This window comes from Mastomys coucha, unplaced genomic scaffold, assembly GCF_008632895.1.
Source record: "Mastomys coucha isolate ucsf_1 unplaced genomic scaffold, UCSF_Mcou_1 pScaffold18, whole genome shotgun sequence".
Lineage (NCBI taxonomy): Eukaryota > Metazoa > Chordata > Mammalia > Rodentia > Muridae > Mastomys > Mastomys coucha.
In genome coordinates this window covers 108,946,421-108,964,400 of record NW_022196900.1, presented here as the reverse complement: position 1 = coordinate 108,964,400, position 17,980 = coordinate 108,946,421, and positions in this window count along the sequence as shown.

Below are 17,980 nucleotides of genomic sequence, written 5' to 3'. Positions count from 1 at the left end.
TCCCTCTCCTCTCCCTCTCCCTCTCCCTTTCCCTCTCCTCTCCCTCTCCCTCTTTCTCTCTATCTCTCTTCCTTTCCTCCCTCTTCCTCCCTCCCTTCCCACCCTCTTTCTGAAAGTAGGATGTGCATTATAGCTGCCAGCAGACACATTTATTCTCAGGTAAGAGTAAAAATGACAGACTTGCTGGGACCTCACCCAAGTCTCAGAAGCAGAGCATAGAGTGTGTATGAGAGTCCTGGGTCGCTGCCTCAGCACTGCTAGCTGACACAATCACACCCCAGTGCTAGAGAGATGGCTCAGCGGTTAGCAGCACCTACTGCTCTTGAAGTGGACCACAGTTTGGTTGCCAGGACCCAAGTCAGGTGGCTCACAACCACCTGGAGCTCCAGTTCCAGGGGACGTTCCACCCTCTTCCGGCCTCTGTGGGCACTGGCATTCGTGCTCATACACACACAGAGAGACACACAAACATATACAACTTAAAAAGAAAATCAGAAAGAAAGAAGGGTGGTGTTGGCACACACCTTTAATCCCAGTACTTGGGAGGCAGAGGCAGGCGGATTTCTGAGTTTGAGGTCAGCCTGGTCTACAGAGTGAGTTCCAGGACAGCCAGGGATACAGGGAGAAACCCTGTCTCAAACAAACAAACAAACAAACAAAAACCTATAAACTAAAAATAAAAAAAAAGAAAAATGAAAGGAAAGAAGGAAGGAAGGAAGGAAGGAAGGAAGGAAGGAAGGAAAAAAGAAAACAGGTTTTAAAACTAAAAAATCTGGAGACTGACTGCAGTCCCTCCTGGACCCAGGGCAGAATGAGGATCCTGGCCCAGGGCTTACACCAGACTCAGTCCCAAGATAAATTTTTAGTTCCAGACTGCTCCTATTCCAGGATGCCCTTTGGTTCAGATATGTAGAGCCTCCGTGCCTCAGTTTCCCCATCTGTAAACCATTATTTTTATAGGCAAGAGGCAGGAGGGAATGAGTCTGGCAAAGCTTATCCCGGAGTGCTTGCTCTCTGCAGCTGCGGCAGCTGCGTCGTAGCTTGTATTCCAGGGCTTATGATCCCATTGCCCTCTGGGAAGTGGAAACCATTCACCTCGCCCCAAAAGCATCCCAAGCTTTGGCCCAAAGGCCTGCTTGTCCTGCTTGTTGGCCCATGTGCGCAGGGGAGGGGTGGAGACAGCTCCCTCTGGGCAGTGCTGAAGCACTGGGCGGTGCGGGGAGGGTTACTGAGTGTTGGACAACCAGCATGAGGTCACTGCCTGCCTCCCTCTGGGGTGTGATGTGTCAGCAGTGGCCATTGGCCTGCATGCCATGACTCAGGGTGGTAAGCATCCCTCAGCCCAGCCCTGCTGCTGCCGTCTCCAGCTGCAAACTCCACCCTCTCTCTCTGGCTCTGTCCTTCCAGGGCTCCAGCCAGGAATGCTAAGCAAAACACTATGTCAGCAGGAGTGACTGCCCCTGGAGACCTAGGGTGTTCCTTGTGCTACCTGGGTCCACTGCAGGGTCACAGGCTGTCCCCTGAAAGCTCACATAGCTGCCTTGATGTTGCTTGCCCACAGTGTCCTCAGGGATGGTGGCAGGCGCAGTCAGTTCTGGCTTTTAATGAGCATCTACTATGTGCTCTAAGGCAAAAGCTTGAGTGACAGCTGCCCATCTCCCTCTTGGGAATGCTGCCACCAATCACAAATTACCATAAACTGGAAGTCTAAAAACAACAGAAATGTATCCCTCCCCATGCAAGCCAGAAGGACAGAATCAGGGCATCAGCAGGTCCATGTTCTCTGACACTCAATATGTGACACACGACACTCTGGGGGAAAGCTGGTCTGGCCTCTCCAGCCTGTGCAAGACCAATTTCCTCAGCTCATGGCTGTAACCATATTCTTCCCGGCCTCTGGCCTCAACTGGCCTTGCCTCCTCTCTTAGCCTCTGGGTCCAATCTTCTTCATACAAAGACAACAGGGATTTCCGGGACGTAGAGCCCACCCAAGTCCAAGATGACTGCATCTGAAGCTCTCTAGTTACATCTGCAAAGGTCCTATTCCAGAAACAGGCCATTGTCATGGACATACTCGTGTCTTCCCTCAATATCAAAATGTATCAATTAGCAATAAATACGCAAGCCAGCCACCATATGCCAGGTGACCCTAACGTCACTCGGTAGCTGGCTGCCAGTCGCAGGTTACCTGATTCCAGTCTTCATTACTAAACTCTCAGACTGCCTATCACCAATATATTCGGAATGTCTAAGAGAGGGAGCATGGGTCACACAGGCTGTGCTGAGGTTGGAAGCGGAGCCAAATGCAAGCAGAAAGGGTCTGCGTGGAACCGGAAGGCTCGGAGCTGTCAAACACAGGGTCAGCTTGAAGTGGGCTGAGTGCTACCGGCACTGCAGGGGACCGGAAGGCTCAGATGTCTGTGTCCAACACAGACAGGGTCTGTGAATGAAGTGGGCCGAATGCTACGGGCAGGAGAAACTGCCTTTGAGCAGGAGACCCGGCCACAGGCAGGAGTCCTTCACAGTGGTAAGTTTCATGAACCAGTGACTGCAGTGCGCATGCGTGTTTGTGTCGGCCCTCTTCTACAGTCCTGGTTGAAGGCATCCATCCGGTGGGAGTGAAAAGCGCCCGTGACTGTGGTTTCTAATACGCTCAGGTGCAGCCTTGGGTGTTAGTTATTTATTGGCAAAAATAATTGCCAATCTGAGCCTCCCGGGGCTGGTGCCGGAAACCGGTGATAGTTTACTGGTGTTAAAATTCAGAGTAGGCCAGGCATGGTGGGAGTTCATCCCTTTTAACCCCAGCACTTGGGAGGTAGAGGCAGGCAGATCTCTGAGTTTGAGACCAGCCTGGTCTACAAAGGCAGTTCAGCCAGGCAACACAGGTGAAACCTGTCTCAGAAAAGAAAGAAAGAAGAAAATGATATGAGGTAATTTTTTTCTTAGTACTTATACTGAAAATATACCGAAAATATAGCTTAGATCAAGGATGATGCTTTAAATTTTAAGATTCATTTTGTTATTTTTTGAGTTTTATGCTCATGAGTACTTCTTGCATGTATATCTGGACACCATGTGCATGCCTGGTGCCTACGAAGGTCAGAAGAGGGCACGAGACCCCTAGAAAGAGAATTATGAATGGTTATGAGCTTTCATGTGGGTATTAGAAATCAAACCCAGGACCTCTGGGAGAGCAGCAAGTGCTCTTAACCATACAGCCATCTTTCAACCCCTATTTATATTATTTTTATTTGTGTGTATGTGTGTGTGTGTGTGTGTGAACTCCAAGTGCGTGTGTGTGTGTGTGTGTGTGTGTGTGAATGCCAAGTGTGTGTGAATGGCAAGTGTGAGTGTGTGTGTTGTTTATGTGTATGTGAATGCCAAGTGTGTGTGTATGCCAATGGGAGTCAGAAGGGCATCAGGTCCCTTGGAGCTGGAGTTAGAAGGGTCAGGAACTTCTCATTGCCAGTGCTCTGGAAGAGCCGCATAAACTCTTAGCCACTGGCATCTCTCCAGCCAAAGGCTGTTGCTCTATAAAGTGAATTTATCCCAGGCTAGCCCCAGCCTGCTGATACATCATACAGTAGAAAGGAGCTGGAAGGAGGTCCAGCTCAGTCCCCTGTCCTATCCTGAGTTTCTAAGTGGCCTTCAACTGGGGGCCACTGCAGCTGTGACTCTCAATACTGCTTTACATCTAAGGAGTCAGTGGCCCACCGAGAGTCCCTTGGCTGTAGGTGGTGAGGCCAGGATTTGAACCTGGATGGGATCCCCATACTGTCTCCTTCAGAATCCACACCAGAGAGTTTCTACTCTGCAACCATCTGACAGGGCTGAAAATGGGAGGAGTTATTAGCAGATAGAAGCTGGGTGTAGTCCCACACCCTAGTCTTCCTTTCTCTTCAGGTAGGACACAAGACCTCAAACAGAGCTGAGAAAGCTATAGCGAGATTTTGAACCAATATGCCCTTGGCTTTGTATGGTGAGGTAGGCCTAGGCAACTCAGCGCAGGTGGGCCCAGGAATCCCAGAAGCCTCTAGTGAGGTAAGATCTGAAGCTACAGACGAGCCCTCCTCCAGCTCGGAGCAGGAGCCATGCACACAGTGCAGCCAAAGAGACTGGTTTCCATGTTCTCACCAGATGATCCCAGCTCTAGCCTGCTGGGGACCAGAAGTCCTGCCTCTACCAGCTTGTGGGAAGGAGAGAGTAGGGTTCAAACTGGATTGAAACACCCATTCCTGGAGGCACCAGCTGGCTCCTTCAGTGAGCCACAGACAGCTCTGGGTTCTGCCCAAACTCCAGTGTGCAGAATGTGCCCAGGCTCAGAGGATGAGGTAGACCTGTTCCTACAAAATTCCAGTGTGACCAGACCGTGCCCAAGCCAGCCCTTCTCATGGTGTCATGGTGGCCTCACCAAGCACCCCCAGTGACAAGTGAGGCGGGAAACCAAAACTTCCAGTATCCCAGTATTCCAGGCAGCTGCAGCAGTGTGGAGCCAGACTAGGTACAGCCCCTCCCGGACCTAAAGCCAGAAAGAAAACAGGTACTGCGGCTTGAGAGTGTCCCCAGGGAAGCACAAGTGCCACCTCTGCCCTGAACAAGCTGTCCTTGGCACCATGCTGAGGCTCGCTTCACCGGGTCTCATGAAAATACAGGCCTCTGCCTCTGGACAAAACACCCAGGCATTTCCGTGTCCCTGCAGTGGGCAGTGACCCTGCCAGAGCCACGCCCTGCATTCCCGGGACAGTTCCCTCTGGCTAAAACCCACAGTGATCTAAAACAGCAATCAGGGAAGGAGACAGTCACAAACTCCATGGCTCCAGAAGGTGACGAGCACCCCAAGATGCCTGAGATGGGGGGGTTCTTTTTATTTTGTATTGAGATGAGATTCGGTAATATATAATTCAACATTTAAAAACGAGTCATTTGGGACTGAGGACATGGCTCAGAAGTAGAGTGCTTGCTTCATGTTCATGAGAGCCTGGATTTGATCACCAACACAAAGCAAGGAAGGAAGGAAGGAAGGAAGGAAGGAAGGAAGGGAGGGAGGGAGAGAGAGAGAGAAAGAGAGAGAGAGAGAGAGAGAGAGAGAGAGAGAGAGAGAGAAAGGAAGGAAGGAAGGAAGAAACCCCACAGAGTGAACAACTCAGTTGCATTTGACATAATTTGGAACATTGCACAAACCAACACCCTACGTAGTCCTCCCAGGGTCACCATCACCCCAGAAGGAAACTCCGGCATTATTAAGCAGTTACCCTATGACTATCAACAGTCACTCTGGAGTTTCCATTCTGTATATTTCAGACAAATCAAACTAGATAGTGTCTCACCAGGCAGCCCTGCTCCCACCTGTTTGCACCTGCTCGCACCCACATTCCTCCTGATCGCAGCACCCTCATTTTACTTTGGGAAAAATTCACCATCCGGTCTCTCTGCTCACATGGCTGCTGCCCTGCCCCCTCCCTCTAAGAGCAGCTCACACACACCTCAAGTCCTGTCAATCATCACCATGGGCACTGGGGAGAAGTAGGTGACCCAACCGCAGCCCAAAACAACCTCAGCGCCATGCCTAAACGGCCTGGCAAGGGCGACATTTGGATCCCTTATCCACAAGCTTCTTGGAGTGCTGGGACAGAACTCAGGGCCTAGTACACTTGTCAACTACCTACCTCTGAGTATATGTGTGCACGTACATGTGGAGATCGGAGGACGATTTGTAGGAGTCGGTTCTTTCCTTTGGTTGTGTGCGTGATTCTAGGATCACCGCTCTCCATCAGCCCAGCAGACACCCGCTGTTATCCACAGGGGCACCTAGATCCGGCTCTGCCTGAAGTAGAACCAGCCTTAGACGGTTTGCCTTGAGAAGCATATCGCATCCCCTGAGTCTGCGCATGCTACCTGAATCATGCATCTGTTGTTGGAAGAGGCCGAGTGGCTCTAGTTTCCTGTCTCGGCATTACACACAGTTGAGAGCCCTTTTAACAAAGAGCATGCAGAAGACAGCAGAATGGCAGTGTATCTAGTGCTGGCTGACCAACGCTATCTTCTGGGCTGCCTGGTGGCCATATGGCCAAGCAGGTATACTGGGCCGAAAGATGGTCATTGTGCATTTCGAGAGCATCAAAATTTCTGGAAATTTCTCCAGGAACAAGTTAAAATACCTAGCCTTTCTCCAACAGTAGATGAATACCAACCCTTCTCATATGACTTCCAAGGCCTGCATTTTCTGGCACACAGTGCAAGCATTGCTGCCCTGCAAGACCCAGTGAGGCCAGGCTGCCCTGGGCAGCATCAAGGTACTAAATGGGTCCCTCTACCTATGACAAGAAAAAGCGGGTGGTGGTCCCTACTACCACAAGTTGGGCAGCTGAAACCTAACCAGAAAGTTTGTTTTCTAGGGCGTGTGGCTCATGAAGTTTCCTGGAAGTACCAGGCCACGAGAAACAGGAGGATTCCAATACCAAAAAATACATTACCAAAAGAAGCAATGGAAACAACAGAAAAGAACATGGAGAAGAAAATCAATAAGCGCACAGATATTCTCGGCACCAATAGACTCCTGTGAGCCTAAAGACTGTCAAAAACAAAAACAACACACATACACACACACATTACTTCATTTAATTTGGTGACAGCTGAACTCATGGCCGTGCGTATGCTAACAAATGCTCTGCCACCGAGTTACATCCCAGCCTTACCTGGTGTCCTTGATCCTCTCAGCATCATTTATGTCTTATAGTCCATGCCTCTCATTTAACCCTCAGCTGCCAGGTTCTATGGGCACTTGGCGTGCATGCCTATGCCCCCACACACATGCATGCACATACATGTGCACATCCACATACACGTGTACACACACTCCACATGAGCACACACATGCACACCTGAGCACACACACATCCTTCCCTGTCTTTGGGTCTTCTTCACTCTTGTCTCCACTTCCCAGAATGCTCTTCCCATCTCCCCACAGCCACGTGTGCTTACTCAGCCTTCCACCCTCCATTCATTTAGGCATTACCTTTCCCATAAGCCTCTCTGACCGGGGCACCACTTCTCCTCCATGAGCAGCCATGGCCCTGAGTTCCTCACACCCCTGCCTGGGATTCAGACTCAGCCTTTCCTCAGGAGCCTGCTGCTTGTAATTGTCTGTCTGCCTCTCTGACTGTCCCTGCCCATACCCGGGATCCTTCAGAGCAAAGTCTTGATCTGATACATTGTTGGCCTGAATAGTTCTTGGGAGCTCAGTATGTGCTTGTTGAGTGAATGAATGAATGAATGAATGAATGAGTGTTTTCCTAACTCTCTACCCAGAATCCCAACCCTCTGCTCCTTCCCAGAACCCCAACAAAAAGAACTGACCTCCCTTTTCCAAGCCACACTTCAGGACCATAGGCTGAGTAGCCTTCTTCTAGAAGCCTGTGTTCTCTGGGAGCTGCCCTCCCTCGACCTCCTGCTTTTAAAAACTCCTGTCCCCCACACACTGTCCTGTTCCCCTGGAACCCTGTTCTCAGACCCTGAAGACTCCCAGCCACACCTGACACCCAGATGAACCAGCATTGGAAATGAGCCTCCAGCTTTGAAAGTCCTTCAGGATTAACAGGGGAGGGTTCTCTGGGATTCCCTTACCCAGGAACAGCCTGGTGACTTCTGAGGCTCATCCTTCCCTTTTATTCATCCATCCATTAATCCAATACTTATCCAGAGCCCACTTAGGAGCTGGGTGCTCAGCAGACACGGGCTTTTACAGCTGTGCCATCCTGCGCTAAGACTCAGCCCTCCGTGTAGTTCCTGATCTACATACAGAGTGAGTTCTAGTATAGCCAGTGCCACACAGAATAGGATGGCCTGGGAACTGAGAGAGCAGAGAGCCAGGCCCCTTCACAGAATCACTTTCCTTTATTCGAAGTACATTATAACATGAAACCACTGAATTCTCATGTAGACTTTATGAGGTAGGGTGATGACTGCCACATCTTACAGAAGTGCAGGAAGCTGGGGAGCAGAGAGGTCAAGAGTGGGTAAGTGGCTGGGCAGTGGTGGAGCACACCTTTATTCCCAGCACTTGGGAGATAGAGACAGGAGGATTTCTGAGTTCGAGGCCAGCCTGGTTTATAGAGTGAGTTCCAGGACAGTCAGGGCTACACAGAGAAACCCTGTCTCGAAAAACCAAAGAGAGAGGGGGGGGGGGGGGGGGGGGGGGGGAGAGTGGTAAGATGGCTAGAGCAGCCTTGCTTGCAGCCATCTGCCCCAGACCCCCTTTCTTAGCCACCATAAAGACTGCCTCTGTTGGTGCAGGGGAGGGGTGTCTTTTTCTTTTTTCTTTCTTTCTTTCTTTCTTTCTTTCTTTCTTTCTTTCTTTCTTTCTTTCTTTCTTTCTTTCTCTCTTTCTTTTTTTTCCGAGACAGGGTTTCTCTGTGTAGTCCTGGCTGTCCTGGAACTCACTCTGTAGACTAGGCTGGCCTTGAACTCTGAAATCCGGAGGGGTGTAAACAAGCTATCACGTAGGCTTGTCAGGCCACTAAAGGACAGAGTGTCTTCCAGCCCCGTCCACATGACTCGGGTGCCCTGATTCTAGGGAGCATTCACCTGAGGACTCACAGCGTTCATATAGAAAACCTTCCAGTCAGCCAAGCCGTCATGGGATCCCCAATAAGACAATTCCCTCTCTATTTACAGGCTTCTAGAAGCAGCTCCCAGAGTCACATGTGTCCCCCACCCAGCAAACAAGATTCGACACCTGTCCTTGTGTGAACAGCTTGTTCCTGAAGGGAAAACCAAAACAATGAGTCAGACTCTAGGTAAAGGGCCTGCTCATTCTACCATCCAGAGGGAACATGGCCACAAAAAGGACACCTGATGGCCCTGTCATAAACAGCAGGCCAGAGAGAACATTCCAGATGGGGTGGGGCCCTTCGGAACTCACAGGCTCACTCGTGACTGCAGACTGTGATGGGAGGAGGGACTGTTGGAATTCTAGAAACAGGAGTGGGTCATGTGCCAAATGGTCTCTTCCCTCACACACAGGTGACTTCCAGGGAGTAACTCTTGTGGGGCCCTGACTTCTATCTATCTTATTCATCAAAGGGTTCTTAGTATCCCAAATTGTATGTCACTAGGGGCTGGAGAGATGGTCCAGAAAGTGAAGTACTAATTGTAGGAGCACAAGGACCTGAGTTTGAGCCCCCAACACCCATATAAAAAGCCAAGTACAGTGGCACATGTCTGTAATCCCAGGGAGGTGGAGACAGGAAGATTCAAGAAGTTCACTGCTCAGCCAGACTGGCTGAATGAACTAGCTGCAGGTTCAAAGACTGACCCTGTCTCACAAGTAACTTGGGGAGAAATTGAAGAAGATACTTTTTGTTGAACTCTGTTGCATGCACACCTGCACACATCCATGTGAACACATGCACACACACCTAACACACACGAACATGCAAATACATACACACACATACACACACACCACACAAAAGATGTCAGAAAAAGTGTGCTAGTACACTCAGCCAGCCGGCTCCTTTCTCAGCTGTCTGGTCCAGACTCCCTGCCCGTGGCACGTTGTCACATTCAGAAGAGCTCGCCCCCTCAGGCTAGCCCCTGGGGGAGCACCCTTCCAGAAGCATGCCTCACCTGCCTGTAAAGCCAACCGTGTTGTCACAAAAGATTATCACAGATCTGAATTTCAACTATATCACAGTCATGAACTATTAGCCTTAAAATAACTTTCCCCAACCATTAGAAAAGATTTAAAACTCACCCTCAGCTTACAGTTCTCTCCAAAACCAGAAATGGACTGAATTTGGCCTGCAAGCTGTTGCTGACTGACAATGGCTATGGCCCAAAGGCTCAAATCCAGACCCTAGTCTCCACATGCTTGGTCAATCAAATCAGACACCCCCCCCAAACCATGAACCCCCATTGAATGTCCATAGTGCTTAATTTATGTCTCTCTTGTGAGTTCTTCTAGAACATTCTTCCTCCTCCCTTTTCAAAACTGGCTTTTTTTTTTTTTTTTTTTTTTTTTTTTTTTTTTTTTTTTTTTTTTGACTCAGATCAAATGTCCCCAGTTCTGGGAACCTTCTAAGGCTCCCTATGGAGTCTGAACTCTTCTCATTTCTGCCCAAGTACCATACACACAACGCCACCGTGCTTGCTGCCCACTCTGCTGATGCCCTCTTCTGAGGCTCCCTATGGAGTCTGATGAACTCTTCTCATTTCTGCCCAAGTGCCATACACACAACGCCACCGTGCTTGTTTGCTGCCACCATGCTTGCTGCCACTGTGCTTGCTGCACTCTGCTGATCCCTGTTCCTTGCTTGCTCTCTTCCGTCAACCTCAAAGCCTGCTGAGGGTCCTGTCACTCTGCACACACAGCCTCATCTGTGTTTGCAACATGAGAGATACTGGCAAGTGCTTGTCACAATCACATTCGCTCTCTCCGGTCCCTCCCCTTCTGTGTCTCCACACTCTAGGACTGGCCACCCGAAACCTGAGAGTCTGAGAGTCTTCATCCAGCTTCACCTCCTCTGTAAATCACCCCACATCAGGGCCTTCATACCATCTATGGGGACGAGTCCCAAATCCAGTCCCAGCTTGAACACCAGGACCAGACTGTCATGGCGGCTCTTAGCTCCAGCTTCCTAGTGATGGCAAATACACCAAGGGTAAGAGACACATAGCTGTCTGACAAGTACATGAGGCTGGTCAAAAACAGAGACACGCCTTGACTTCACAGGGTCAGAGAGAGATTCTAAAAGTAAAAGAACTGGCCCTGTGGGGTGCAGGGTTGTGCCGGGTTGTTTTATGTCAACTTGACACAATCTAGAGTGATCTGAGAGGAGGGAACATCTATTGAGGAATTGCCTTCATACACAGACTGTAGGTGGGCCTGTAGGGCATTTTCTTAATTAGTGATTGATGGGGCCATCCCTGGGCTATTTGTCCTGGGTTCTATAAGGAAGCAGGCAGAGCCATGGGGAACAAGCCTTGAGGAGCAAGCCATGAGGAGCGAGCCAGTAAGCAGCATCCCTCCATGGTCTCTGCATCAGCTCCCGCCTCCAGGATCCTGCCCCGCCTGAGCTCCTGCCCTCACTGCTGTGGATGATGAACTGTTCTAAGGAACTGTGAGTGAAATAAACCCTTTCCTCCCAAGGTGCCTTCTGTCATGGTGTTTCATCACAGCAACAATGTGGGCTCTTCTTGTGGGAACTTGAGGGTGGGCTGCGGTAGCTTAAGAGGAATGCCCCTGTAGTCTTGGACATTTGAACACTCAGTGCCCAGTTGTTTGGGTGGAGTTCAGGTGGTGTGGCCTTGTTGGAACAAGTATGTCACTAGGCTTTGAGATCAAACACTGCCAACCACTTCCAGTCTCCTCATATCCATGGTAAGAATAGGAGTTCTCATCATCCGCCTGCTGCCCGCCGCCATGTTTCTCCACCACAACAGACTCTTACACCTCCCAGATTGCAAGCTCCAATAACCCTTCCTTCTGTAAATTGCCTTGGCCCTGGTGTGTTACCACAGCAACAGAAAGTCGATAATACAGGTAGCATACACCCGCGGTCCCAGCACTCAGGATGCTGAGGCAGGAGGATGAAGAACTCAAAGACAGCATAAGCTGCATAGCAAGAATTATCCAAAAGAGAACGGGATGGTCAGCCTGAGGGTTCATTGGATAAAGGCATTTGCCACCAATCTCAATGACCCACGTTCCATCCCTAGGACCCGCATAAGGACTTCTCTCACAATTGCCCTCTGACCTCCGCAAGCATGGTGGTGTAGGCACACACAATCAGAATTCGATAATTTGGAAACACATGGGGAGAAAGGAAGGGAAAAGAGGAATCAAGAACAGAGGGAGGGTAGGTAGGAAGGAAGGAAAGGGGGAAGGGATGGGAAGATGGAGGGAAGGGATGGATGGAGGGAGGTCAGCCCAGAAGAACTGGTCAAATACCTGTCAGTGAGAGACCAGAGCCTACAGTCACCCCCAGCTGGCCTCGCTGAGCTCACATCTGGCTCATGTCAACAGGCTAGAGTTCATGCACAACCTGGACGGCCAGGCTGCAAAACCAACCAGTGCTTCCCCACAAGCTTGGGAAGGAGGCAGTGTCGGGATGAGCAGAGATGGGAGGGTTGTTAGGCCTATCAAGCCCCAGAGCATCTCCACAGCCCTCCAGGGGCCACTGTTCTCCTCGGTAGGCTCTGTGCCCAGACATCCTGTACTTCCTTTCCTAACACCTGCCAGATCAGCCCCCACTCCCACCACTCCCCTAAATCAACCCAGAGGCCAAGTCCTCTCATCTCGCCTCATCAGTGGGCCCTCCAGCCTCTCCATCACTTTTATTGCCTTTTCCCGGCAAAACTCCCTCCAAAATTATCAGCAGCCTCCACATGGGAAGGCGTAAGAGAAAAATCCCCCTGGTAAGATTTGTCCTCTCCTCTCCCAGAGTGCCTTTCTCAACTCTCCTGTCCCTCCCCAGCTGATTACAGGCTTGATTTGGGCCAGACGGGAGGATCCGTGGTTCCATGATTCCCGTGGGCTTCTGCATGTCTGAGCCTGCATCCTCTCGCTCTCTTCCCCGCCTCCTAGCCTCCATCACCCTCAGCATCTCTCTGTTCCTGCCTCAAGCACCTTCAACCCAGACAGCCAAGCCAGGGATCCTGAACCACGGGGCCCACCTGCTCGCCAGCATCCTAGGAGTCCCTAAGGACTCCCATAAATGTCAGCGGATCACACTCTACCCAGCCAGAGCGCTTTAGCACACGATCTTATTTCATCCAGAAAGACATTCACAGCTCCATTAGAGGAGGTAGGCACAGGTTCTGGTGGATTAAGGAACAGGCCTCAAGCAACTAGCCAGGAAGTGAAAAGATGGCAACCCAGGCCCTCAGCTTCCTAGGGAACCCACAATTGGTCCCTCCGTGCTGAACGGGGACAACACAGGATATGCAGCGGGAATCAGAATGGAATCCGAATCTAACTACTGCTGACTCAGCAGGTAGCAACCCTGAGCTCCCAGTCAGTCTCTGGTCCAAGCTGGGTCAAGTACACTTTAAAGAAAGTGTTCCCTGGTCTCCTTCCCATCTCACACCTTGGTTCTTACTACACTGAGAATGAAGAAAAACTGATTTGGTTACAAATCTGATTCTACCTCAGCCAAGAGAGGTTTTCTTCTTCTGGGTAGAGCTTTGCATTGCATTATCCCTTTAAGATTAGCAAGGCAAGAACCAGCAACACCGCCCAGTAAGTAAAGGGTCTTTCTGCCACCAAGCCTGAGGCTCTGAGTTCAATCTCTGAGACATATAAGGTCAAAGGAGAGAACTGACTCCTGCAAGCTGCCCTCTGACCTCCACATACGTGTCCACACGCACACACACAGGAAGGAAGTGGAAGACTCATTAGAGTTAAACATCTCAGCGGGCCAGTGAAATGGAGCAGTGGGTAAAGGCACTTCGACCAAGCCTGACATCCTGAGTTCAATCCCCAGGGCCAACTTGGTAAAAGAAGAGAACTGACTCAAAGTTGTCCTAACTTCCACATGTGTGCCACACATTTGTACAGACGCACACAACACATAAAGATATAAATGTTTCGGGGCTGGAGAGATGGCTCAGCGGTTAAGAGCACTGACTGCTCTTCCAAAGGTCCTGAGTTCAAATCCCAGTGACAACATGGTGGCTCACAACCATCTGTAATGACATCAGATGCCCTCTTCTGGTATATCTGAAGACAGCTACACTGTACTCACATAAATAAAATAAATCTTTAAACAACAAAAAAAATTTTAAACATTTCAAAGTCATTAAAATTAAACAGGTCAATCAAAAACATGCACAAATATAACAGCAGTATAACTAAAAGTGATAAACAACTTAATATTCGTTAATGAATGAATGAGTACAGGCCATGCATACTTAGGACATCACTCATCCGTGAGAAGGGCTGACGTTCTAACACCTAACAGGTGGACGAGCCTTTGAAGTGTAGTATGGAGGGAAGGAAGTCAGAAGCCGAGAGTCCTCCACTGTGTGGGTCCCGGCTATGAGATGCTGAAATGCACAGGGTACACAGACCCACAGAGACAGAAGGCACAGTGGTTTCTGGGGGTGAGGAGGAAGATTCCCTAGAGGCGGGACTTCTGGGTCAGAGGGTGACTCTGTTCAAGTCTTTGAGGAGCAATCTGAATCCATGTAAAGCCAAACATGGAAGGAGGCATCTGACATCCTCGAATCCCCGTGGAGAGGTGAGAAGAGATGGCCCAATCCCAGGAAGTGCACAAGCCAGCTAACTCGCTTACACAGTGGGAATAACACAGACCCTCTTAAACAAGGTGGAAGGCAAGGACACCCCCTGATATCCACACAATGCACACACACACACACACACACACACACACACGCACGCACTAAAGTGCACATTTTCAATAGATAGATTGTATGATATGAGTTATAGCTCAACAAAAGTGTTCTCTCGCTGGGCGGTGGTGGCGCACGTCTTTAATCCCAGCACTTGGTGAGGCAGAGGCAGGCAGATTTCTGAGTTCGAGGCCAGCCTGGTCTACAGAGTGAGTTCCAGGACAGCCAGAACTAAAAAGTGCTCTCGCTCTCGCTCTCGCTCTCCCTCTCCCTCCCCCTTCTCCCTCCTCAAGACTCCCTCTCCCACATGGAAACCAAAGGTTCTCAGAGTGACACTCAAAATAAGAATTAAAAAGCAGCAGGAAAGCCCAGTTCTGCCTGTAAGCTGTCAGCTCATTCCCCAGGTCGTGGCCCTGACATTGCAAGTTTTTGAGCAAACGTGCCTATCCTGGATGGATTAGCATGGTCTAGGGCGCCCCCTGGTGGGCACTGAGAATTTACTCCATCGCCTCTCAGTCACCTGAGCCTCTGAACTCCAAGAACTCGAGCCTGTAACGTTAGTCCTGTAGGACATAACTTTTTAAAGATTTTAAATTTCCGATATATTTTTTTAAAAACAACTAAAATAATTTTTTTTTGGTTTTTCGAGACAGGGTTTCTCTGTATAGCCCTGGCTGTCCTGGAACTCACTCTGTAGACCAGGCTGGACTCGAACTCAGAAATCTGTCTGCCTCTGCCTCCCAAGTGCTGGAATTAAAGGCATGCGCCACCACCGCCCGGCTAAAATAAATTTTTTAAAAAAGGACAACTCCAGACTCTTTTCACCCTGACCTCGGCCATCTCCCCCAGCAGCACCATCTTAAAGCCCACTCCAGACAGCATTCTAAGCCCTCTGTAAATATTACTTACAAAAGATCAGAAAACCAAGAGACTCGCGGTTCTGTGAGACGAGCTAGGTTCAGTTCCCAGGACCCACATAATGGTGCTCAGTCACCTCTGACTCCAGTTGCAGTGGGAACTGCTGGCCTCGGATTAGATGGCAACTACATCGCTCGCTCTCTCTCGCTCTCCCCTCTCTCTCTCCCCTCTCTCTCTTCTCTCTCTCTCCTTTCTCTCTCTCTCCTTTCTCTCTCTTCTCTCTCTCTCTTCTCTCTCTCTCTTTCTCTCTCCTCTCTCTCTCCCCCCCTCTCTCTCTCTTCTCTCTCCTCTCTCTCTCTCCTCTCTCTCTCTCCTTTCTCTCTCTCTCTCTTCTCTCTCTCTCTTCTCTCTCCTCTCTCTCTCCTCTCTCTCTCTTCTCTCTCTCTCTCTCTCTCTCTCTCTCTCTCTCTCTCTCTCTCTCTCTCACACACACACACACATACACACACACACACAAAATATAAAGAAACCTTAATACCACCATACTTACTACTGCCATTGGAGCTGAAGAATCCAATACTGATATCACTGAACAGCCTTACCGGTGATAAAAAAATTTTTTTTAATCTGTCTGCATCAGAATCTCCTCGTCTTTAGTTAGGGTCATTGTCCACCTTTCCTTTCTCACTGAAAGGAAGATGAGAATTGTGTCTAGCCCAGCTTTTATCCTTGCAGGCAGCCTCATGGACAATGGAACAAGCTGACCGTTTCATGGTTAAAGGCAGGGGGATTTCAATGGTCCCCAGATCTCTGTTTCTGTTACTTTTATCATTTAAAAAAATGATTTCTTTTCCAGGCAGGGCCTCATGCAGCCCAGGCTAGCCTCAAATTGGCCATGTAGCCAAGGATAACCTTGAACTTCTGATCCTACCCTCCATTTTCTGGGAATATACGCTTGTACTACCATGTCTGGTTTTATGTGGTCCCAGGGATGGAACTCAGGCTCCTTTGCATTCTAGACAAGCCCTCCTGTACTGAGATACAGCCTCCTAAAAATGACTTTTAAAAACAGACTTTGGGCCGGGCGGTGGTGGCACACACCTTTAATCCCAGCACTTGGGAGGCAGAGGAAGGAAGATCTCTGAGTTCGAGGCCAGCCTGGTCTACAGAGAGAGTTTCAGGACAGCCAGGGCTACACAGAGAAACCCTGTCTTGGAAAACAAACAAATAGGACTCTATGTCTAGATGCTTCTTGGGAAGACAAAGTGGATGAAATGGGGCAGGTGAGACAAAGGAAGGGGATCCCTGCTCTGTCTCTCTCCCTTTTGCTCCCTAACTTGACCTCAGCCCTAGGGGCCTATGGCCCCTTCTCACTTAACTGTCCCTCTGCCTTAAGCTCAATGCTCTGGAATATTCCACTACCCACAATCCTTGCTCACCTACCCTGGACCTTGTTTCTGGTAACACCTCAATTTCCTAGGAGACATCAATATTCTTAAATCTACACATGACCACCTCTGGCCTAGTGGATGGATTTCCCAGTTGGGGTGTGGTCCACTCTGCTTCTTAGCTAATGGTGGCTATGGGCAGATGAAGACATTTTCCTTTAGAGTATCCCCATAAGTGTCCATCAGTCTTGTCCTGTGGTGCAAGAGGGAAGGAGAAAGCTAAGAGACACAGCTCTCGGGACACAGAAGGAAGCTTCCCAGAGTGATGCAGCCACCTGAGGACACACTGGCGCCAGGAGGAGCCCCAGGAACCCATTTAGTCCTCACGTGGTGCATGTACTGGCCTCTGGAGGCAGCTCATGTTACCTCTGTGTTTTCAGTCAGTAGAGAGAGAATAAGTTTATAGTGATTCATGACTCCATTCTACAATCAGTCTCAACTTAATGAGGCTCCCAGTCAGCAACCAGTCGGCCAAGAACCTTAAGTCTCAACTGCCCTGTCCAGGGGACAAAGACCACCTGTCCTTGCTTCTCAGCCACCATCAGGCCTCTTGATTGTCCCTGTGGTGGTTTGAGTAGGAATGGTCCCGATGGTCTCATGAGTTAGAATGCTTGGCTCACCAGGATTGACACTATTAGGAGGTGTGGCCTTGTAGGAGTAGGTGTGGTCTTATTGGAGAAAGTGTGTCACTGTAGGGGCGGGCCTTGAGGTCTCCTATGCTCAAGCTATGCCTAGTGTGGAACATGATTTCCTTCTACTACAAAGATGTAAAACTCTCAACTCCTTCTCCAGCACCATGCCAGCCTGCCTGCCTGCCACCATGTTTCCTATCATGATGATAATGGACTAAACCTCTGAAACTGTAAGCCACCCTCAATTATAAGAGTTGTTGTGGTCATGGTATCTCTTTCAAGCAACAAAACCAAACTAAGACAGTCCCCAAAACCTAATCCAAGGCACCTCCCTCTACTCTTGGCTCCAAAATTCTGGAACTAACAAGGCCATACACACCCTCATCAACCTTCCCCTCTCTCCCCAGGCTGCCACACTCCAGGGAACAGGAGGACCACCATTGGCCACACATATCTCTGTGGTATAACAGGTACCCCTTGCTCATTTCCCTCACATCCTTGGAGTAATATGAAACCACCCACGGTCACAGGAATTGGATTCTCCTAGAAGGAAAGCAGGAGCCTAGGAAGAAATATAGGGGTTCGAGGTTGCCAGAGAATAATTGGTCCAAGTCAGATATTCTTTTTTTGTTTGTTTGTTTTGTTTTTTGTTTTTTGAGACAGGGTTTCTCTGTGTAGCCCTGGCTGTCC